The sequence below is a fragment of the Spea bombifrons genome, chromosome 11 (assembly GCF_027358695.1).
Source record: "Spea bombifrons isolate aSpeBom1 chromosome 11, aSpeBom1.2.pri, whole genome shotgun sequence".
Lineage (NCBI taxonomy): Eukaryota > Metazoa > Chordata > Amphibia > Anura > Pelobatidae > Spea > Spea bombifrons.
Genome location: NC_071097.1, coordinates 10,581,189 through 10,605,256, shown reverse-complemented (window position 1 = coordinate 10,605,256; position 24,068 = coordinate 10,581,189). Strand labels below are relative to the sequence as shown.

The 24,068-nt window shown below is 42.0% G+C and overlaps 1 protein-coding gene across 1 annotated transcript in view; it reads left to right on the top strand.

Annotated features, from left to right (window-relative positions):
• Positions 1-24,068, top strand: part of PSD (pleckstrin and Sec7 domain containing) — a 250,839-nt gene that overhangs the window by 106,376 nt on the left and 120,395 nt on the right. The window lies entirely within an intron of this gene.

Here is a 24,068-nt window from a genome sequence, read left to right as displayed (position 1 = left end):
ATTCCTGGCAGAACTAGTGAAATCTGCCATGATATTATCACAGAACCAGGAGTTACAGTAAAAGTAAAGCCCTATAGAATTCCCGAGGCACAAAGGAGTGCAATACAAACAGAAGTAGCAAAAATGTTAAAACTGGGAGTCATTGAGGAATCACATAGCCAATGGTCTAGCCCCATAGTTCTAGTACCTAAGCCAGATGGGTCAGTTCGTTTTTGCAATGATTTTAGAAAACTTAATGAATGCTCTAAATTTGATGCATATCCTATGCCTCGGGTTGATGAACTCATTGAGAAACTGGCACAGGCCAGATTCCTAAGTGTATTAGACCTTACAAAGGGTTATTGGCAGATCCCATTGACAGAAACCGCTGAAGAAAAAACTGCATTTGTGACCCCTGAAGGCCTGTACCAATATACAGTTTTGCCATTTGGGCTTCATGGAGCCCCAGCAACCTTTCAGAGGTTAATGAATAAACTTCTGAGACCTCACTCCACATGCTTCTGCATACTTAGATGATGTAGTCGTCTATAGCCGAGACTGGGATTCCCATTTGGGAAAGGTAGAAGCGGTTTTAAATAGTATTCGGAAAGCTGGTCTTACTGCTAATCCTGCCAAATGTTCTATTGGATGTATGGAAGCCAAATATCTTGGTTATACTGTAGGGAGAGGTCTGGTAAAACCTCAACTCACTAAGGCTGAGGCTATTGAACATTGGCCACGCCCTCTAAGAAAGAAACAGGTCAAAGCTTTCCTAGGAATAGTTGGCTATTATAGACGCTTCATACCCCACTTTGCCACTCGAGCTGCACCTCTCACTGATTTGATTAAAGCAAAGGCACCAGATACAGTGAGATGGAATGATGATGCAGAAAAAGCTTTGGCAGACTTGCATACAGCTTTATGCAGGCACCCTGTTTTAGTAACCCCGGATTTTAAGGAACATTTCTTTTTGCAAACTGATGCTTCTGATGTTGTCCTGGGGGCGGTATTATCTCAGATGATAGGAGAGGAAGAACATCCTGTGTTGTTTTTAAGTCGTAAGTTGTTGCCAAGGGAGCAGAAGTATGCTACTGTAGAGAAGGAATGTTTGGCCATTAAGTGGGCAACTGAAACATTAAAATATTATTTGTTGGGCAGATCTTTTACCCTCATCACCGACCATGCTCCACTACAGTGGATGCAGAACAACAAAGACAAGAACACTAAAGTCACACGTTGGTTCCTCTCTTTACATAAAATAAAATAATATGCTATATCACGTGTATGTGAGTAAAATAAAAATAGTGAAAAAAGTGAAAAATAATAATTATAATATACTTCCCAAATGACCGCAGCAACCAAAAAAGCACTCTTCCTTAGGGTGCAAATACGAAGATATACAGATGATTGGGGCGCAGGTACATATAGGGAAGAAAAAACAAATATATATAGTGTAAATCGTATAAACACTGAAAAGTGTATGGAAATATGAATGCACTCACAAACGAACAGAATGCTTCAGGCCTCTCAAGTGTTGTAAACAATGAAATCTTTAATTGATCTTCATATAAGATCTAGAAAATAAAACTGAACATAGTGCAGTATCTCAATAAAAGCAAAAATACTTCTTTAGATTGCACTCACAGTTCATCCTTGCACTGAGTGCATTTAAAAGCAAATTAAGTCCACCAAGAGGGGGGGGGAAGGGGAGTCCCGTCTGGTGTTTTCTTCGTGAATAAAATAATAAATAATAGATCCGCTGTGGGGGTTCCGTATGGTCCTTCTGACGCGTTTCGCCGTGTGGCTTCCTCAAGAGAAGGATTTTCTGTTCGGTTTTCGGTATCGTTGTCTCTTTTATCTGTATGTTCCGTCGCTTTTTCTGACGTGCCGTCTGACGTTTTCAGTATAGAGACAATCAGGTACATTCGGCTTATTTCGGCTTTTTCCGTCAGTTGTCCGTAACGAAAACCGACCATCTGTACGAGACATGTATACCGGACTTGCCGTGATCTACTGTGCTGGTTCACTCGGCGTAAGTCAGTCAAGAAAAGAAAAAGAAAGCTGTCTTATATCGTTTTGAATTGTTACGATGCCGAAAAATTAAAAGACTGCCTTGTTTTTTGATGAATTTAAGCCAACAAGGCAGTCTTTTAATTTTTCGGCATCGTAACAATTCAAAACAATATAAGACAGCTTTCTTTTCTTGACTGACTTACGCCGAGTGAACCAGCACAGTAGATCACGGCAAGTCCGGTATACACGTCTCGTTCAGATGGTCGGTTTTCGTTACGGACAACTGACGGAAAAAGCCGAAATAAGCCGAATGTGCCTGATTGTCTCTATACTGAAAACGTCAGACGGCACGTCAGAAAAAGCGACGGAACATACAGATAAAAGAGACGACGATACCGAAAACCGAACAGAAAATCCTTCTCTTGAGGAAGCCACACGGCGAAACGCGTCAGAAGGACCATACGGAACCCCCACAGCGGATCTATTATTTATTATTTTATTCACGAAGAAAACACCAGACTGGACTCCCCTCCCCCCCCCTTGGTGGACTTCATTTGCTTTTAAATGCACTCCGTGCATGGATGAACTGTGAGTGCAATCTAAAGAAGTATTTTTGCTTTTATTGAGATACTGCACTATGTTCAGTTTTATTTTCTAGATCTTATATGAAGATCAATTAAAGATTTCATTGTTTACAACACTTGAGAGGCCTGAAGCATTCTGTTCGTTTGTGAGTGCATTCATATTTCCATACACTTTTCAGTGTTTATACGATTTACACTTTATATATTTGTTTTTTCCTCCCTTTACAACAGTTTAAATTTGTTGTGAAGCATAGGGCGGGGCTATTGCATGCCAATGCAGATGCATTGTCTAGGGTGCACAGTTTCTTGTCGAAGGCCGCTTCACACACCTGTGTTAAGCTGAGGGGGAGGGTATGTGGCAAAGTAATGGAGTCTGTCTACATGAGTGGCAGATTGGGACGCTCATTATTCCCAGCATGGGGAGGGTTAATTGCTGGAGGTCAGCAAGGTGGAGCCAATTAACCTGCACTCAGGTGCTTAAAGGGCGGCCGTTAGAGGCATTAGGGGTCTGGAAACAGGGAGAGAGACAGGCAAGCAAGCCAGAGGCCCTCAGACTTTATCAAAAGGATTTGTTTTTGTTTTGGTTTATTTACACTATGAAGTGCGTCGCTGTGGACTGTACAAAACTGCAATAAACCACATCTTGCTTTTATTCTGCTGGTGTTCGGAGTTTCTTGTTTTTGATCGGGCCATCCTGCTACAATATATATATTTTATTTTTACACCACATGTGCTATTTTTATTGACCTTTTAATGGTTTTTAACCAGAAAGCTGAAAATAAATAAGTTTTTTTAAAAACCATTCTTTTCTGCTCCTGGTATCCTTTTAATGTTTTAAACACGCAAGTTTATATCATTGGTGGGGATCATTCCACCTATGCCAGAAGGTGTGAGCAATCCATTTATTGCTCACCATATTGTGAGTATATAGTGAACTGTTTTTGTTTTATTCATTTTGTTTTATTCATCTGTTTGTTTTATTCATTTTATATATACAGAAAGCACTATGCCTATTTCTGTTTAACTTTTTATGTGCACCTTATCCTGAGAACCAAAAAAAGAACTACACAGGACTGCTGCTAAAGATATCCCCAGGTGAGGATTGTATTGCCCATGCAAGTTTTGTGGGACTAATTCCTTAAGTCCCCCAAAAAATGTGAGTACCCATTCCTTAATTCTTTACCACACGGTGCCAGCCACATATTATATTACTGTGACTTTCTTCTCCACTATGCGCAACCACTATCTCCTGTGACCTCCAAGCCACACAGGCTTGCCTCTCGTTTCAGGACAAAATCCGGAACTGACCGGAAGATGGCTCACCCATTCCATGCTGCTCCGCCAGCTTGAACAGGGTAGCCTTACAGCATTCCGCAAGTCCATGTGCGCATCTAGATGGGTACCCTCAGACAGTGCCTTGTCCACCATCTGAAAAATATGGGTCAGTGGACCCGACATGTCTAAGAGTTTATCCTGGGAAGAGTGCAACCCCTGCTCGATACCCTTCCTCGGATTCTTCCCGTTCTTGGTTAGAAAAAGTCACAAAGGACTGACCAAATTCAGGAGTGTTGGATAACTTAGCTGGGAGAGTGGGGCATGGACATTCAAACCAAAGTCTCTGACGGACCTCCTTATCCAAAGGGAGGCGAAGCCACTATTTGAGAAACTCTGCAATATGGTCAGAAGGAGTCCATTCCACAGAGCGTGGGTGTCTCAGTGATCTCAGGTCAAAGAGTGGAATGCCCAAGTCATCCCGTCCAGTGGTAGCGGACTTAGGGTTCTCAGACAAGGCGTCACGCCCAAATCCTGCGAGGGGAGCCGGCACAGTACTCGTCCAGTACCTTGTACTCAGTGGCTAGATCTGTGGTAGGTGAGAGAGCAGATTCTGGAATGGCAGAAAGGGAGACACTCTTAGATCTCTTTAATGGGCCTTTCCCTTGTCAGAATTGGAGGGGACATCTACCCAGGGCCACTTGCGCAGATGTTCCGGGTCAGTGCAGGAATGTGAGACACTCGCATCCGAACCATCACCACTAACCAGGGAGGCAAAAGGTTGGGTAGGACAGGCAAATTGGGCCATTGCGGCCACTGTTTGGAAGGAGGCAGGAATAGGAGTCTCAGAATCTTCAGTGATGGCACTCCAATGTGTTTCTGAAAAACACAGACTGAGAAACCGTGAGACAAAAAACAGGGGTCACCCGAATGCACCTGTGGGGGTCACCCACTAATGAAACCGCCAAATTAGAAAAAGGGGGGTCACCCCTGATGCCCAGGTGTGGGCAGAGTATTTGGTAGAGGGGATCACCCTCAAGAGCCAGCACAGGGTTAGTTACAGGGGTCAGCCTGTGTAAATATAGCGGGCCAAGCCCAGGGGCTCAACAGGTCCCAGTAATAATCGGCTCTAATTTGTAGGTAGCAAAAAAGGCCTAGTGGAGAGGCCTAAAGTGGTGGGCATTCACCCCAAACTAAGGTCTAGCAATCTGCTTGGTTTAGTTTGTAGTACAGGTAGGACTGAAATTGAAAATTCTTAGGCCCTAAAAGGAGAAAGGGACAGACAGGTGATGCGCTAGGCCTGAGCAGGCCTCATCGCACAGGCCTGCAGCCTAGCCTACTAACCGGCAGGTAATGGAAGAAAGAAATGAAATAGGGAAGGGGTTTAGAATATAGGGTGGTATAGAAAGAAAAAAATACTAAATAATCAGATAGATAAAATATGCAATAAATCAAATAATGATACCAGTAGAAACATACCGTATTGGCTCGAATATAGGCCGCACTTTTTTCCCCCACTTTAAGTTTTTAAAGTGGGGGTGCGGCCTATATTCGGGGTCTAGCGCCCGGGCAGGCAGCGGGGTTAAGATACAGATCCCCCGCAGCGGTGCAGGGGACCTGCATCCTTCTCCCCGATACGCTCAGACAGCCTCCCCTGCCAGCACTTCCCACGGGGGGGGGTGCCGGCACGGGAGGTTATCTAAGCGTTTTACCTCTGCCCACCCCCGACTTACCGGAGCAGACTCCCGGGTGTCTTGCGGGGCCGGCGGGAGACATTTACGCAATACGCAAATGCAACTTCCGGTAACGGTACCGGAAGTTGCATACGCGTATTGCGTAGATGTCCCTCGCCGGCCCTGAAGACACCCGGGAGTCTGCTCCGGTAAGTCGAGGAGGGGGGGCAGAGGAGGACAGCGGCAGCGTATCGCGGGGAGGGGCGGCAGCGTATCGCGGGGAGGGGCGGCAGCGTATCGCGGGGAGGGAGGGCAGCGGATCGCGGGGAGGGAGGGCAGCGGATCTCGGGGAGGGAGGGCAGCGGATCGCGGGGAGGGAGCGCAGCGTATCGCGGGGAGGGAGGACAGCGGCAGCGTATCGCGGGGAGAGAGGACAGCGGCAGCGTATCGCGGGGAGGGAGGACAGCGGCAGCGTATCGCGGGGAGGGAGGACAGCGGCAGCGTATCTCGGGGGGGAGGACAGTGGTAGCATATCTCGGGGAGGGAGGACAGTGGCAGCATGTTTTTTTTGGTGCTTTTTTAAAGAAAAAAAACTTTTTCTTTAAAAAAGCACCAAACTTTTAGGGTGCGGCCTATATACGGGGGCGGCCTATATCCGAGCCAATACGGTATATAGACAAAATAAAATAATTCAAAAAACTATACTATAGGTTAGAGAAATAATAAGACAAAATTAAATAAGTAACAAACCATAAAAATACCAATAATAAAATAATATAGATAATAATAATAACCATAAAAGTCATCAATCATAAACTGGAAGGTTCTCACCTGGAGGATAAGCAGAAAAGAGGAGGAGTGACTGGGCTCTTGGACTGATATAGCATGTTTTGCTTCATCCTGGTTGTTTTTCTTGTTTCATGTTGACTGTTTTGCTGCTGGAGGTTAATCAGTAAAGAAGGAATTGCAAAATATGAAGCTATAAATTGTAGACCAACAACTTAGCAACAAAGTGCAGTGCCAGTCAGCAAAAGCCAGTAAGGTATTGGCATGTGTGACGGAACCCTCCATCACTGGGACCCCTGGAGAGGCCTGAACGCCAGCCTCCTCCCTACCCATTATGGGCCAAGGCCTAGTAAATACTTCTGTTTGTGGGTACAGGGGGTCAGTTTTTACTGATTTTCCCCAGGCACATGTTTCACCACATTTCCCACTCAGAGTCTTAAAGCTGTAAATGTCAGTAAAAAAGGCTAAGGTGTCAAGTTTTTCCCTGTTACTATGCGAATTAGCCCTTGTCTTGGTGCCCCTTGTAGGTATGACTAGGTGTCACTGCAGTATATCTAATTATCAATTACACAACAGGTAGCTGTTAATCCTGTGATCTCCTGTTAGCTCTGTGCCCTAGTCATTGTCTGTTTCAAACCAATTATACGTCTGTCATAATTATATGTCTGCTTCTCCAATTAATGTAATTATTTATGTCTCATGTTATTCTGTGCTTCCCTGGATATTGTGTTGCAGGATGTGATCTAATTACGTCCTTCCTGACATGGTAATTAGATCCTTTGATATTTGTCCTGCCCCTTTTTTACTTGTATATATAGTTCTTTATTTGTTTCAAATAAAGCAATAACATAGCAATACAGTGCTTTACTGTCCTGACAAGGACAGCACCGAGGCTTACCCCAATAACAAGACAGAACTCATATAGAGGTAAAACACATCAATACGAGCTCTGTCTTGTTATTGTTCTGCCCACCCCAGAACTGCGATTCGGAGAGCTTGTTAAGCTGCGGCTTCGCTTGACGAGATGGCAGCCCACCGAGGAGGAAGTAGCCAAACTGAAGCGGTTGGTGGAGAAGGAACTTGAGCTCGGGGACCTATACCGAGCTTTGAATTGGGCTGCAGTGTCCCTGGCTTGGATTGTGAGGCTTTTGTAGAAGAAGAAGACTTTGATAGCTCAGAGAGATCTGGGACCTGAAGAGCAAATACAGCCAGAAATATACACGTTTCAAATAACGCACATACAATGTTCTTATTCTTATATCAATGTCATATCCTTATACGCAAATACTTCGCTATGGTTCATAAACATCCATTATGTTTGTTTATATCCAAAGGTCATAGAAACATGCCTTTCAAATGTGATGTATCTAGCTGTTTAGAGTAGCACATGCAGTATAGTTTTTCTTTTCCAGAAAAGAACGAAATTATGAGTCAAAGGTAAAAATAGAAATAAAACATTAAAGTGAACAACTAAAGTAAATCAAACTTGTTTAAATCAAATTCTATGTTGAGGTCTGTAGTTTAAATAAGCTCATCTTCCAAAGGTGGGTACTGTTTATAAGGTGGTTGTAGTTAATCTATAAGCAGAGGTTATACATGATAATAGGACATTAAAAACAAACTATACATTTATAGTTTAATTAAACTCGAAAAATATTATCGAATCGCAGCCTGTTGTCTACAGTTGGTCCAGGAGGACCAGATTGTTTCATATCAGTGTGGTAATTGTTCATTATAGAATGACATTTTCTCTAGGATTTTGTGTTGCTCCGATTGAAACAACACATTGGGAATTGCGGGAATAACAACAGATTTCCAATTGCGGGCCAGTAATACTTTAGTTGCTAGGAAAAAATTAATTACTAACGTTTGTGTGTGTGTGTGATGGGACATCATCTGGGAAAATGTGGGATAACACCAAGTCTGGAGATGTAGGGAGATCTATATGTAAACAGGAATGAATGACCTCAAAGAGGTCCTTCCAGAGCTCGTGTATAGGGGGGCACACCCTTTCCAACACAATGGCGAGCATGAAGGAAACATGTGCGCCAAACGTTTTGGAGATAAGTACCAACGCAAGACCAGCTTTTTCTGTAATTCAGTATGGTTGGTACAGTGGGAGACCCCTTTCATAGCCTTCTCACCTTGCTGCCAGAGTTCGAGTGGACTAGAGAAACCCATTTCTTTTTCCCACACGATCATATATGAGAATTAAGTTGCCCATAAATGGGAAAGTAAATATCTGTAGCATTTGGAAATTGCACCTTTGTGGTTAGGAGCTGTATTGCAAAGAGAAATTATGGGATTTGATGCAGTTAAGTCTTCTATTTGTTTAGTAGAGGGGGACTGTAAGAACTGCCTAATTCGAAGATATTTAAACAATTCTGGTTTGGCAATAGCGTATAGTGTTTTGAGTGCTTCGAAAGAACAAAGTTTAGAGTTTGTCAACAGGTCCCCAACAACAAGAGGGGAGGGAGAGCCTCACTGAAGTACATTCAAATCTGGAATGAGTAATTCTACAGAAGAAAGTGGAGTGCGTTTAGTGATTTTCGCTAGGGTGGAAAGTTTCCTCGTGACTTTCGACCATACTTGTAGTATACAGTGAAGGAAAAACAATATTTGATCCCCTGTTGATTTTGTATGCTTGCCCACTGACAAAGACATGATCAGTCTATAATTTTAATGTGTGTAATAAATGGTGAAATACAGCGCTAGCAGTAAAAAAAAAACAACAACAAAAAGCTTCAAACCAAATACTCAAGGTGGTCTCCCTAAAACACACCCAAAAAAATGAAAAAGTGACACATAAAACTTAGAGTAGGTGAGCTATGAACAATAACTCAATTTAGATATTTGTATATGTATGAACAGTGTTATTCACACCCTGTGATACAAAAAATTTAAAAAAATTAAAAAATACATAGTTATATCAGCGTGTAGGAGAATCTTCTTCCCAAATATTTAAAACTCGTAACATGCAACATAAAAAAACAAACGATACATAGCGCTACCTCTAAATACAGGGATTGTAAGGTAGATAGGTGAGAGTATCAAACTCACACTTTTATACAGCACTAATAAAGTGCTATATCCGTAGCTCGAAAGTGGCAAAGAAAGTCAGTCAAAGTCCCACAAAAAAGATCTCCATACATACATTTAATTCTGGCCTGTAGTTACATAATAAATATGTTTACAGGACAGATGTAAACAGCCAGCATAGAAGTCCCAGATGAAAAATACTCGAACAGTCCGCTGGCGTCTATCTCCTATTGCACGCTGGTTATTTCCGGGCTCATGTGTGTGACGTCTCCAGAGGCGTATCTACCGAAAATAGCGCCTATGGCAAGCACTGAAATTGCGCCCCTGTCCAAATATCTAAAACCCATTTATTAGCCCCTGCTGCCCATATATATAAATATTAGTCCCTGCTGCCGATAGATATATATATATATATAAATATAAATATTAGACCCTGCTGCCTATAGCAGGTATAGAGCAACACACAAACCCAGATCAATTTAAATTCACTTGTGATCTCAGCACCGAAGGTATATATCAAATAAACAGAATCAGACATACAAATCCTATATTTGCAGGTATACAATAATAATATATGAAACGTGGCATCGCAGGTATAGATCAAATAAATACATGGAAACAGCATTGCAGGTATTAATCAACTGAATAAGACATATTAACCCTGTATTTGCAGGTATACATAAATATATGGATCTATAGAATAACACAAAAACCCAGCTTTGCAGGTATAGATCAATTGGAATTCACATAAAAACACGGCATTAAAAGGTATATTTAACCCCTTAACGACAATTGCCGGTCCTGGCACGACACGGAAAAGCATGTGCTTTACGACAATTGACGTGCCAGGACCGGCACGTCTTTAAACGGGTGCAGAAAGCGATCTACTTTTGCTTTCTGCACCCAAAAAGCGTTGCTGAATGCCTCGACCTCGAGGCATTCAGCAACGCCGCGATCGGCACGAAGGGGCCATCTCTGGCCCCTCCACGGGGCGTCAACATTCGCCATACTTTGTATGGCGGCGGACGCCCGTTTTAAAAGCGTTTAGGAGGCGATCAACGATCGCCTCCTAAACTTAAATGGTGTCGCTGGAATGCCTCGATCAGGAGGCATCCAGCGACACCAAACACTTACCTTTCAATGGGCTGTGACCGCTCCGGAGAGCGGTCACAGCCGCAGCTGCCCGTGATTTTCGCCATCAAGCAAGATGGCCGCCGCCCTGCAAGAGATACAAACAAGTTTTAAAGTTCGCTAGATGGTCCAGACCATCTAGAGAACTCTGGCTCCACTTGCAGGTTGAATACAGGTACTGCATTCACCATGCAAGTCAATGGAGCCCAGCTTTCTAATCACAGTGTGATTAGTAAAAATAAATTAAAAAATAAAATAAAATTAATAATAATTAGAAAAAAATAGTAAAAAACCAGTAAAATGTAAAAATCATTTCCCACTGATGTCACTATCAGGGGAACCTCCAAGTTGAAAAAAAATGTTAATTTTTTTTTTAAAAAAAGGCAAAAAAAAATAAAATATATATAAAAAATATATTTTTGTGAGCAAGTCCTAAAATAAGCATATTAGCTTAAAACAATTCTCGCATGGAAAGAGTTAAAATACTGGCATATTAAATGCCCGTGGGGTGTCTACTTTTAAAAAATGTATGATTTGATGGGGTAAATTGAATTGGCCGGGTTCAACAATGTCCCAATTAACACCGGGGGAAGGATGGCCACACATCTAATTTCCAATTAGAAAAATGCACACGTACCAAATGTGGCCTTTTAGTTCCCCCAAAAAATGACAAACCCATGCATGTGGGGTATCACTGCATTCAGGAGATGTTGCTGAACACATTATGGGGTGTCGTGTGACAGCGGCATATACCAGGAGCTGTAAATTCATGCATAAAGTAGGTGTGTGTGGGAAAAATACACACACAAAAATACTACTGCAAACTTTGAAAAAATGCTGGTGGTAAAATGTGTGCATGCAAAGAGTTAAAATACCAGCATTTAAAATACCCTGGGGTGTCTAGTTTTCAAAAATATATGGTTTTGTTGGGCACACTGAAATGGCCCGGCTCAAAGATGTACCAAATAGGGCATGGGCAGTGGATCCCCAAATGCCAAAGTTCAACATTGAAAAATGTGCATGCCCCAAATGTGGCCCTTTTGCCCCCAAACAGCCAGGCAAAATCATTCATGTGGGGTATCACTGCGCTCAGGAGATGTTGCTGAACACATATTGGGGTGTTTTGTGATAGTGACATAAACGAGAACATTTTAATTCATACCTGAAGTAAAATGTGTGTGGCAAAACAAATGCAAAAAAATGACTACCATAAAGTTTGACATAGGCTGCTGGTAGAATAAGTGCATGGAAAGAGTTAAAATACCAGCATTTGAAATACCCTGGGCTGTCTAGTTTTCAAAAATATATGACTTGATGGGGTAAAATGCATTGGCCGGGTTCAAAGATACCCGAAATGGCACATGGGGGGAAGAATTACCAGATTTGGAAAAAATGGCTTTGAAATAGCAAAACGCTACCTGTACTTATTGCCCCATAATGGGTAGAAAAAAGCAAAAAAACATAAAAACATTGGGTATTTCCAAACTCAGGACAAATAGTAGAATCTATTTAGCAGGTTTTTTCATTACCTTTTATAGATGAGTAAAAGATTTTTCAACTAAAAGTTAGAAACAGTCATTTTTTTCTAAATTTTTCACCATATTTTATACTTTTTTTAATAGTAAATAATATGATACAATCAAAACAATGTCATCTAAAGAAAGCCCTTCTTGTCCTGAAAAAAACAATATCTAATGTGTGTGGGTTCAGTAAACGGGAAAGAAGAAAATTACAGCTAAACACAAGCAGCGCAGAAATGTTAAAAAGGCCATTGTCACGAAGGGTACAAAAAGTAAAATCAGCCTTTGTCACGAAGGGGTTAAAACCCCCTAAATTACAGACATAGATCACAGGTTGCACACCCCAAAGCCAGCCCTGGCGTCCACAATGCCCGCATAGAACCTGACCAGCACCCAAATTACACACACATAATATTTGCCATCTTTGTCCCCAAATAGCCCAGCACAAGTCAACTTTGTCCCCAAACAGTCCGGCCTGTGCCATCTTTGTCCCATATACACCCTGCCTGTGCCATCTTGGTCCCCAAGGCTCAAACCTCCTACTAGTGCCATCTTTGCCCTTCCACAATTATACATCTATGATACACACAAACACTTTTACAGTCACTCACTAATTCACACTTTCATTCAGATAACTCATCCGCACATTAACTCATGCTCTCCCTCATTCAGACAATTCATCCATACATTAACTCATGCTCTCCCTCATTCAGACAATTCATCCACACATTAACTCATGCTCTCCCTCATTCAGACAATACATTCACATATCAACTCATGCTCTCCCTCATTCACTCAATGCATGCACACATTAATCCACTCTTCACTTATATCACTCTCTAACCCCTCTCCCTCCCTTATCACTCTCTAACCACTCTCCCTCCCTTATCACTCTCTAACCCCTCTCCTTCCCTTATCACTCTCTAACCCCTCTCCTTCCCTTATCACTCCCTAACCACTCTCCCTCCCTTATCACTCCCTAACCCCTCTCCCTCCCTTATCACTTCCTAACCCCTCTCCCTCCCTTATCACTCCCTAACCCCTCTCCCTCCCTTATCACTCCCTAACCCCTCTCCCCCTTGGTAGTTCTCACCTTGAGGTCCAGCGACGGGAGCACGAGGCTTCTGCCTTCTTGCACTGCTGCGGTGCCCGCTGCTTCACTGCTGAGCGCCTTAATATGACGTCATATTGCGTTTGAAAGCAGGAGCCATAGGTGCCATACCCTAGATACACCTCTGGACGTCTCACACATACAGGATCTCCGGAGGTTCAAAAAGCAGTAGCTTTTCGCCTTCTAGATCGGCTTCATCAGGTGCACCTTTTGATGGAGGATGGTACTTCCCTTATAGATTATAGAGTCAATTGAATATGTTAATTATATTAACCTTTTTGCGTATATATCAACCATAATATATAGAAAAATATATACATATAAAAAAGGTAGAAATTTGTATTCAAAAAAAATATATATATAAAAGAAAGAAAAATATATGTATATATATATAAGATAAACTTTTATTCTTACAAAAAGATAAAAAAATTATAATTTATTGTATTTTAAATATGTGTATATATATCTACGTATGGTAATAGCCTAATTTATTCCTAAAACTTTTAATATATTATTTTTATTGTACATACCAACAATATAAAACTATAAAATCCAGAAAAAAAAACATATAATAACAATACATAAATAAAATATGAACCAATATGAACCAATAAAACAGACCTAGAAAAAAAATAATATATATATATATGTATATATATATATATATATATATATATATATATATACACACACATATACTTAAATAAAAAATTGAACAGATCAAAATCAATATTTAAACCACTGGGAACTAATTTCTTTTTTACCTATACTTTTACTTAAATTATCTCCCCTCCAATATTTAGTAATCTTTTCTATCCCAATAAAATCTAAACCTGTCGGATCTTTATTATGTACTTCAGCAAAGTGGGCTGATACACTATGGAGCATATATCCTCGTCTAATGTTCCCAATATGTTCATTAATCCTAGTTAGTATTTTCCTAGTGGTACGGCCAACATACTACATCCCACATGGGCAAGTTAGTAGATGTTGGTTGATTGGCAAGTAATGACACTTTTTATATCATAACTCATATTTGTTACATTAGATTTAAAATTAGTTACTTGTTTGCTACTAATTTTGTTTCTAGTTACACAGGCTTGGCATTTCCCACAATAAATAAAACATTTTAAATCATTTTAAAAACGTGTTGGTTTCTTTTCTTTTATATAACTCTTCACTAATTGTTTTCTTAAATTTGGTGCACCTCTAAAGACAATCATCAGAGAGGGGGTAAGTATTTTATTTAATTCTTTATCTTTCAAGAGTATTGGCCAAAGAGTTTGTATTATCCGACGTACTTGTTTATAATTTGCATTAAAATCAACGATCATGGGGATCTCATTTTTTATACCTTTTTCTTCTAATGATTTTGGCTTCAGAAGTTTTTCCCTGTCTGTTTATTTAACTTTTGTTATAAAGATCTCTAAATTTTTAGAATCATATCCTTTTTCTTCAAAGTCTTTCTTTAATTTAGCCATCTGTGCATCTAGGGAATCTTTGTTGGAACAATTCCTTTTAATCCTATAAAATTGGCTTTTAGGAATATTTTGGATGCAAGGTGGCAAATGGCAGCTAAATGTTTCAATAAAGCTATTCATATCCACCTTTTTAAAAAACATACAAGTTTCTATTTTATTATCACAGATAAATGCAATTTTAAATCTAAAAAGTTAATGTCACTCTTACTAATCTCCACTCCCCATGTATTTGTATTAATATGTTTAAAAAAAAAAGTAGTAGTTCCTCCTCGGTACCTCGCCATACAAAAAGGATGTCATTGATAAAGCGTTTATATAGTATGAGGTTCCTCTCCCAGTTACCGCCAAAATAAATAGATGTTCAAAATAAGCCATAAATAAATTGGCGTAGCTGGGAGCGAATCTCGTGCCCATTGCTGCACCTTGTTTCTGTAAATTATAAAAGATCTTGAAACCAAATAAAATTTTCTAATGCCATCATAATGCCTTCTATATCAAAAATAAATTTCTTGTCACTTGATATTTTGTAATACATTCAAAATGTGAGTAGTATCTTTTTAATATGATTTAGTTTCAATTACATACGGTTGTAAAAAAATATCTATGTATTCTGATAATCGAGAGAGGATAGAATTTATTCCTGACAGGGCCGGCCATAGGGGTGTGCAACCTGTGCGACATCGTTTTTTTTTTTGTTTTTTTTTGTAAAACTTTATTTAACATCATTCATGTTAAATAAAGTTTAAAATAACAAACAAAACAAAAAAACGATGCTTTAATCTAAGTCCCGGGCAGGGGCGCCGAGCGGTTGCTCGTGAAGTTCTCAGCAACCGCTCGGCACCCCTTACTCTCTGTGACTCCGTTGCGGTGTCGGCATCTCATGTTGAGCGCCGAACTATTCCGGCGCTCAACATGAAATGCCAGCACCGCGGCAGAGCGAGAAGACGGATGCCTCCCGCTCTCACTGCAGGACTCCGGCAACAAGGTAAGTGGGGGGGTTGTAGTTTGATGGGGCAGAGGGGGGTGTAGTTTGAAGGGGCAGAGGGGGGTGTAGTTTGAAGGGGCAGAGGGGGGGGTGTAGTTTGAAGGGGCAGAGGGGGGGTAGTTTGAAGGGGCAGAGAGGGGGGGTAGTGAGGGGGGGCGCCAGAGGAGTAGTCCGCACAAGGCGCCACAACGCCTAAGGCTGGCTCTGATTCCTGATACTATTGGTCTTCCAGGAGGGGAAGTAATATTTGTATGTATCTTAAGTAGAGTGTAAAACATAAATAAATATTTAAATTCCTGTTGAGTTATGGTCCCTAAGGTTTTTCCTCGCTCTAAATATTTATTAGTTTTATCTGTCGCTATAATTTTAATGGTAGGTTTATTTTAACAGTGAGAGACAGAATAACATATAAATTGATTTGCATTTTATCATTTTAACTATACTTTTTTCCCCATTTTAATAAGTGTAACCACCTTACCTGTGGCTACGGCTGCAGCAGCCTCACGCAGATGCCGTCGGACCTTGCGCATGCGCAAACCACTCCAATGATAGCCGACCATTTACTCCTGTGGCAGTATACGCATGTGCAGGCCATTTCTCCGTCTATTTGTGCACTTGGCTTGGGGCGGGGTTATCTGCCTGGGGCCTATTTTAGGGCTCCTAAGCTGTCCACTAGCTGCCTGTCAAAGAGATTCATTGCTTGTTCTCTGGGCTCTGCTCGTGCTTCTCAGTTATCCTGTTTGTTCTGGTTCTGACCTCAGCTACGTCTCACGGCTATCCTGACTTCACCAATCCTCTACCTTGGCTACGTCTCACAGCTATCCTGACTTCACCAATCCTCGACCTCGGCTCCGTTTGTGGACTGCTGTCCCAGACGCCTGTTCTGGTTCGTGTCTGGGTTCTGCACTGTGGATCCTCAGCTACTGATCCTGACCATTCCCGGCTGTTACAATAAGTATTTGATCCTATATCAATCAGCAAGATGTCTGGCTCCCAGGTATCTTTTATACAGGTAACAAGCTGAGATTAGCAGTACTGCTAATCTCAGCTTGTTACCTGTATAAAATGAATCACATTACATTGTGAAGGACTGAAATCCTGGAGCGCCCGCAAGGTCCCCCTGCTCAAGAAAGCACATGTACAGGCCCATCTGTAGTTTGTCAGATGAGACCAAAATCAAGCTATTTGGCATCAACTCGCCTTGTTTGGAGGAGGAGGAGGAATGCTGCCTATGACCCCAAGAACACCATCCCCACCATCAAACACGGAGGTGGAAACATTATGCATTGGGGGTGTTTTTCTGCTAAGGGGACAGGACAATTTCACTGCATCAAAGGGACGATGGATGGGTCCATGTACCATCAAATCTTGGGTGAGAACCTCCTTCCCTCAGCCAGGGCATTGAAAATGGGTTGTGGATGCCAGCATGACAATGACCCAAAACACACGGCCAAGACAACAAATGAGTGGCTCAAGAAGAAGTACATTAAGGTCCTGGAGTGGTTTAGCCAGTCTCCAGACCTTAATCCCATAGAAAATCTGTGGAGGGAGCTGAAGGTTCGAGTTGTCAAACCTCAGCCTCAAAACCTTAAAGGCTTGGAGAGGATCTGGAAAGAGGAGTGGGACAAATTCCCTCCTGAGATGTGTGCAACCTGGTGGCCAACTACAAGAAATGCCTGACCTCTGTGATTGCCAATAATGGTTTGCAAACAAATACTAAGTCATGTTTTGCAAAGGGGTCAAATACTTACTTCACTGAGTAAAATGAAAATTAATTTATAACTTATTTGAAATGCCTTATTCTGGATATTTTTGTTGTTAGCCTGTCTCTCACTGTTAAAAATAAAATTACCAATAAAATTATAGACTGATCATGCCTTTATCAGTGGGCAAACGTACAAAATCAGCAGGGATCAAATATTTTTTTCTTTCACTGCATGTGGTGGGAGGAATGAATGGTAGAGAGGGGCTATTATGTGGAGTAAGCTACAGTAATTCAGCTCCTGACAATGGAGATAAATAAAAGTTCTCTTGAGTGACCCACTGGGGACCTTCAAGTGGAGAATAAAGGGGCCTGGGAAATGACAGCTGCTCAATGGTAAGTTTTAGGTTCTTTCATCCCCAGAACTCCAAAAAATCTTGGGGCAAAAAGTGAATATATCTTGATACTCTAAATTTACCCTGTATTTGGGCTAATAACCTCTGGGGAACTGTAATCAGGATTGTCCTTAATATGTGTAAGATTTTAAGCAAAATCGTCATCTTTACAGCCGCTATGCGGCCCAACCGGGACAGTTCATACAAGTGCCATCTATCAAGGTCATTAAGAATCCGCTTTCAGGTGTTCTTAACCCCTTAACGACAATCCACGTACATGTACGGGGTTGCCGTGCAACGGGTTAACGACAATGCCCGTACATGTACGGGCTGCCGTTAAACAGCTGCATCGCCGCGATCGGCGGCTTTGCAGCATCCACGGAAGCCTCCCAAGTGAGGCTGACCGTGGATCCGGGGAGGGCAGCCCTCGGCAGCCCTCCCCGGAAGAAAAATGGCCGCCGCCGCACCGATCATGAAAGATCGCGGCGGCGCCCGGCTAAAACAGCTTAGGAAGCGAGCTGAATCGCTTCCTAAGCATAAATGGTGTTACTGACATGCCTCGATATCGAGGCATATCAGCAACACTAGCCCCCGACCCCCGATCACCTTGTGATTGCTCCGAAGAGCAACCACAAGTGCCATCCTGTGAATGACGTTGCCGTCATTCACAGGATGGCATTAACAATAGATCTGAGTTCAGAGGGTCTATCCAGACCCTCTTGTGAACTCTCGAGCTCCTCCTGCAGGTTGAATGCAGGTACTGCATCCAACCATGCAAGGTCAATGGAGCCCAGCTCACTAATGAGTGATTAGTAAAAAAAAATAAAAAAAAAATTAAAAACATTTTAAAAAAAAAATTTAAAAAATGTTTAAAAAATAAAAATAATATGGTAACATATAAAAATCCCCACTGTCACCAAAAAAAAAAAAAAAAAATTAATAAGCAAGTCCTAAAATTCTTTATCTTTACAAAAATTCCAGCATGGAAAGAGTTAAAATATTGGCATTACAAATGCCCATAGGGTGTCTCGTATTAAAAAATGCATGAGTGGATGGGATAAATTGAATTGGCCGGGTTCAAAGGTGTCCCAAATATGGGACATGGGAGCAGTAGGATCAGATGTCTAAATGGCCAAAAAATACACACCTCACAAAGGCGGCCTTTTACCTCCCAAATAACCCAACAAACCCATGCATGTGGGGTATCACTGCGCTCAGGAGATGTTACTGAACACATATTGGGGTGTTGTTTGACACGGACATATACCAGGAGCGATAAATTTATACCTGAAGTACAACGTGTGTGAAAAAAATACAAAAAAATTTACTACCATAAAGTTTCACAAAGGCTGGTGGTAAAATTAGTGCATGGAAAGGGTTAAATTACCAGCATGTGAAATACCTTGGGGTGTCTAGTTTTTAAAAAATATATGACTTGATGGGGTAAATTGCATTGGCCGGCTTCAAAGATACCCGAAATGGCACATGGGGGGAAGAATTACAAGATTTGGAAAAAAAGGTTTTGAAATAGCAAAACGCTACCTGTACTTATTGCCCCATAACGTGCAGAAAAAAGCAAAAAAACATAAAAACATTGGGTATTTCTAAACTCAGGACAAATAGTAGAATCTATTTAGCAGGTTTTTTCATTCGTTTTTGCAGATGAGTAAAAGTTTTTTGTTTAAAAAGTGAGAAAAAGTAATTTTTTAACAAAAAATCCCCATATTTTATCATTTTTTTTATAGTAAATTAGATGATATGATAAAATTAATGGTATCTAAAGAAAGCCCTGTTTGTCCTGAAAAAAACAATATATAATATGTGTGGGAGCATGAAATGAGAAAGAAGAAAATCACAGCTAAACAGGAACACCGAAAAATGTTAAAATAGCCATTGTCCCACAATATACTACGAGTAATAACCCCTATTGTCCTTAAGGGGTTAATGTTATAGTCATGGATCTGGGAAAGACACAGCACAAGGTTTATACCCAAATAGGATATATAATCTTTCTTCCATTCAAAGCCATAGTCTTTCTTGAGATGGTCAACATACAAATGATCTAGGTTGAGTGGCAACATTTGCATTTAACAGAGATTGAGTTTGTGGTACGACACTAGAGCATATTGTTGAAAGTGATGTAGAAGGGAAGGTAAGGAAGTGGATGGGTTTGTTATTGAAGCAAGAATATCATCAGCAAACAAACCTTAAATCGTGTTAGGGCCTGATTTAGTCTGGTATCTCGTAATAGAGGGGCCTGGTCTGATTAAATAAATAAAGTAAATAAAGGAATGAATATGTGTGTGGTTGCATGTATGTGTAAGTGGGGGAAAGCATTGCACAGGGAGGGTGTTGGGCAGATGGTGTGAATTCAATCAAGGAGGGGCAGGCATTAATTCACCAGGGCGTGCTGGCTGGGGCCATTAATTCACCAGGGGGTGCTGGCTGGGGGCATCATATAAATCAATACTAAAGGGGGGGCTGGGTGGTGGGATGAATATAGAATGTGGGGCAAGCTGGGGGCAATATACAAGGGCATTAGGGTGACCACATTGGCCATGTTTTCCAGGACAAATATAACTTTTACATTCTGCTGACCAGCCCAGATAAAATGCTGCCCTACAGTGTATAGGATGTATAGACTCATTGTCAGGGAACTGGGTCCATACAGACGACTGTAAAGACCCAGAGCGCCCAAAGATGGTGTTCAGGAGTTAAGTATGCAGTAGTGGAGTATGTCCAGAACAGAGCAGAACGAAACTTGGCTGGATGTGGAAATCCGAACAAAACTTGGATCTGACTAAACGAACAAAACTTGGAGATATCCTGGAGGCACCCTGGAGCAGGCATGAAACATAGCACTGGAATCATGTGCAGGATGCCGCAGGTAGGGAGTATGGAAGCTAAGCAGAGCATCAACAGAAACGTAGCAAGCAAGGACAGAGCAAGGAACATAACCATACAAGACAATACATGATACAGGGCACAACAAAGGACAGAGAACAAGGCAAGGAGTGAGGAGCCGGAATCCTCGGACGCTTCTCCTTTAAGCAAGGATAGGACTACTTAACTGGGACATGGGGAGAGGAGAGAGGAACCGAAATCCTCAGATGGTTCAGGGATGGAGGGTAAAGGTACATAAGAGACAGACAAACATGAATACAGGAACTAGCCTAGGACTAAAAGATAACAATTAGAGATTCCATCACATCATATGGCCATAGTATGCTTAGCCCACCACTACGCCAAAGTACTCCAATGACGGTGGGTCCTAACGCTAAGCCCTGGATACAAAAATACTGATAAACCAAACATTGAATCCAAACACAAAACCGAGAAGGACATACCTTTAGAGTGCAGACTGAGACAAACAGAACAAACGGGTGGGACACACCTTATAAAGGAAACAGGAGCTGAAGCAAAGAGCAGACTGGAATCAAGGAATCAGAGGTTCAGGACAGAGCATACGGAAATCCAAGAGTGGACCACAGCAAAACATGGGAACTGAGGCAAGGCAGGGAAAAACAGAGATATGCAGCTCCGCAGCCTGAATGGACCCTGACACTCATGGAAGAAACAAACTAGTCAGATATACATCCCCCATACTGCAGGGAATTATTTTATCTATGCTGGCCGTATCAATACACCAGGGCCATTACATAAATCAATGTTAAAGTGATGGGCATGCTGGGGGGATAACTACACATAGTGGTGGCAGGGGGTGGTACACAAGGGTGCAAAAACACAAAAGGGAGGGCCACCGACAAAGCAGTGTGGAATTTTTTTTGTTTTTATTGTTGTATCTTAGCTTGTCTGGTGGGTGTCAGTGGCTGTCCTGCTGTGTGTGTGTGTGTTTGGCTGTTGGTGTGGCAGAGCCTATCCTGGTGTGTTTGTGTTTAGGTTTTGGTGTGGCAGAGCCTGTCCTGGTGTGTGTGTCTGGCTGTCCTGGTGTGTGTCTGGCTTTCGGTGTGGGGGAGCCTGTCCTGGTGTGTGTCTGGCTGTCGGTGTGTGTACAAAAAACAAAAACAGTCTGCGCTTCTCACCCTAATAAAGTTGGCAACAAATATATAAACATAATATAAATGAGAGGTTTTGGTTATATAAATTGGCCAAAGCATAATTAAGCTCACTCGCCACGTCAATGCACCCTCTCAATAGGGTGAGAACCTACTCTCACCTCCCACATAGTGGGCACACAAAGCTGTTTCTCCTGCTACCAAAACCCTATTAATGTGTTGGGGGAGGTGCAATTAAACATCCTCCCAATTAACCCCTGGACAGCAAGCTGATGAGGAGCCAACAACCTCAAATATGTGCAAACAGGGAAAAGAAAAAATGTTGGTGCGCTAAGCTAGTCTCAGGCTCAAATAATACAAATGTGTAATATGAGCATGTCTGTGTGGCAGAGCCTGTCCTGATGTGTGTGTCTGGATGTCGGTGTGGCAGAGCCTGTCCTGGTGTGTGTTTGGGTGTCGATGTGACAGAGCCTTCCTGGTGTGTGTTTGGGTGTCGATGTGGCAGAGCCTGTCCTGGTGTGTTTGGGTGATGTGTGGCAGAGCCTGTCCTGGTGTGTGTTTTTGGGTGTCATGAGGCAGAGCCTGTCCTGGTGTGTGGGTATTTGAGTGTTGTGTGGAGGAGCCTGTCCTGGTGTGTGTGTGTGTGCCGGTGTAGCAGAACCTGTCCTGGTGTATGTTTGGGTGTTGGGTGTGGCAGAGCCTGTCCTGGTGTGTGTATTTGGTCATCTGTTGTCTGGCACTTTACTTTCTGTAGGAATAAATTGAACAATTTAATTTTTACTTATCCGGAGATAAAACGCCCTCTGGAATTTGTAGTCACTTCAAAGGACAAAACTTTCTAGGCTTAGAGATCAGTGAGAGGAAAAGTAAAGGTTTTGTGTTATTTACTCTGTGTCAAGCTGCATATCTTATTAAAAATAATTAGTGGCACGAAACTGTGGTTTCAGGCATCCCGTGCATGATGACTTTTTTTAGTGTACTGATGTACTCCAAATCCCATCACATTACATCAACATGTGTTAGAAAATCAGAAAAAGATGGGTATGGATGGTGGGCTGATTCGGTGGCGCAATGGGCTACCTGACTAGACTTGCCTCCCCAGGCCGTAGGCTGCCAGCCCTCCCCTGTATCCCACTGTGGGATAGCCTGATAAATATTTGGCAGGTACATTAGGACACTGTTTCTAAGTGTTTTTTTATAAAACCAGAATTTCTAAAAGAAGAATGGCTTCACGTGGCATTTCTGTTATTACTGGATCTATTTTTTACCCTTATTGTTTTCTATATACTGTATTTGCTCGATTATAAAACGAGATTTTTTTCAGAGCAAATGCTCTGAAAAATACCCCTCGCCTTAAAATCGGGCGAATCTTATAATCAGACCTCAAATAGAGATCTGACTATGAGACTAAGATCCAGATCCCCTGCAGCGCTGCAGGGGACCTGGATTGTCCTGTCTGGTAACCTCCGCTGCTGGTGCTTTTGACTCCCTGGTGTGTAGTCCCTGGCGTGCAGTGGGTAGACATTTACGCGATCCGCATAGGCAACTTCCGCCGCAGCCGGAAAGGAGGTGCCGTTAGCAGCAGGGGTTATCTGCGTCCATCGCGCATACACCCTCTGGCTGTCAGAGAATTCCCCGCAGCGGAATGCCCTTAATGCCACTCTGCCTCCAGATATGCGTTTCAACCCCCTTTATGCCACTCTGCCTCCAGAAATGCCTTTTAACCCTCTTTACGCCACTCTGCCTCCTGAAATGCCTTATACCTCCCTATATGCTACTCTGCCCCATAATATGCCTTTTATCCCCCTAAATGCCAGAGTGGCATATAGGGGAATAAGGCATTTCTGGAGGCAGAGTGGTACATAGGGGGTCAAAAGGCATATCATAGGGCACAGTGGCATATAGAGGGTTAAAAGGCATATCATGGGGCACAGTGGCATTTAGAGGGTTAAAAGGCAAATCATGGGGCACAGTGGCATTTAGAGGGTAAAATGGCACATCATGGGGCACAGTGGCATATAGGGGTATAAGGCATTTCTGGGGCAGAGTGGCAAGCCTGGGGGCAGAGTGGCAAGCCTGGGGGCAGATGTGCATAACTGGGGGGCAGGTTAGAAAATAAAAGGAAATAAAAACAAAATATTTTTCTCAATCATAGCTTTTATTAAAAAAAAAGTTTACATAGTTTACATGAATTAACATTTACTAGTAAAACTTTTTTCCTAAAGGGTCGTCTTATATTCAGACTTTTTCTTTTTTTCCTAAATTAATATTCAGATTTTGGGGGGTCATCTTATAATCGAGCAAATACGGTATTCTCTGTTTGTAAATGTGCTTCGGGTAGAACTGGAGAGCACACATACAGCAAGCTCTTTTCCAAAACT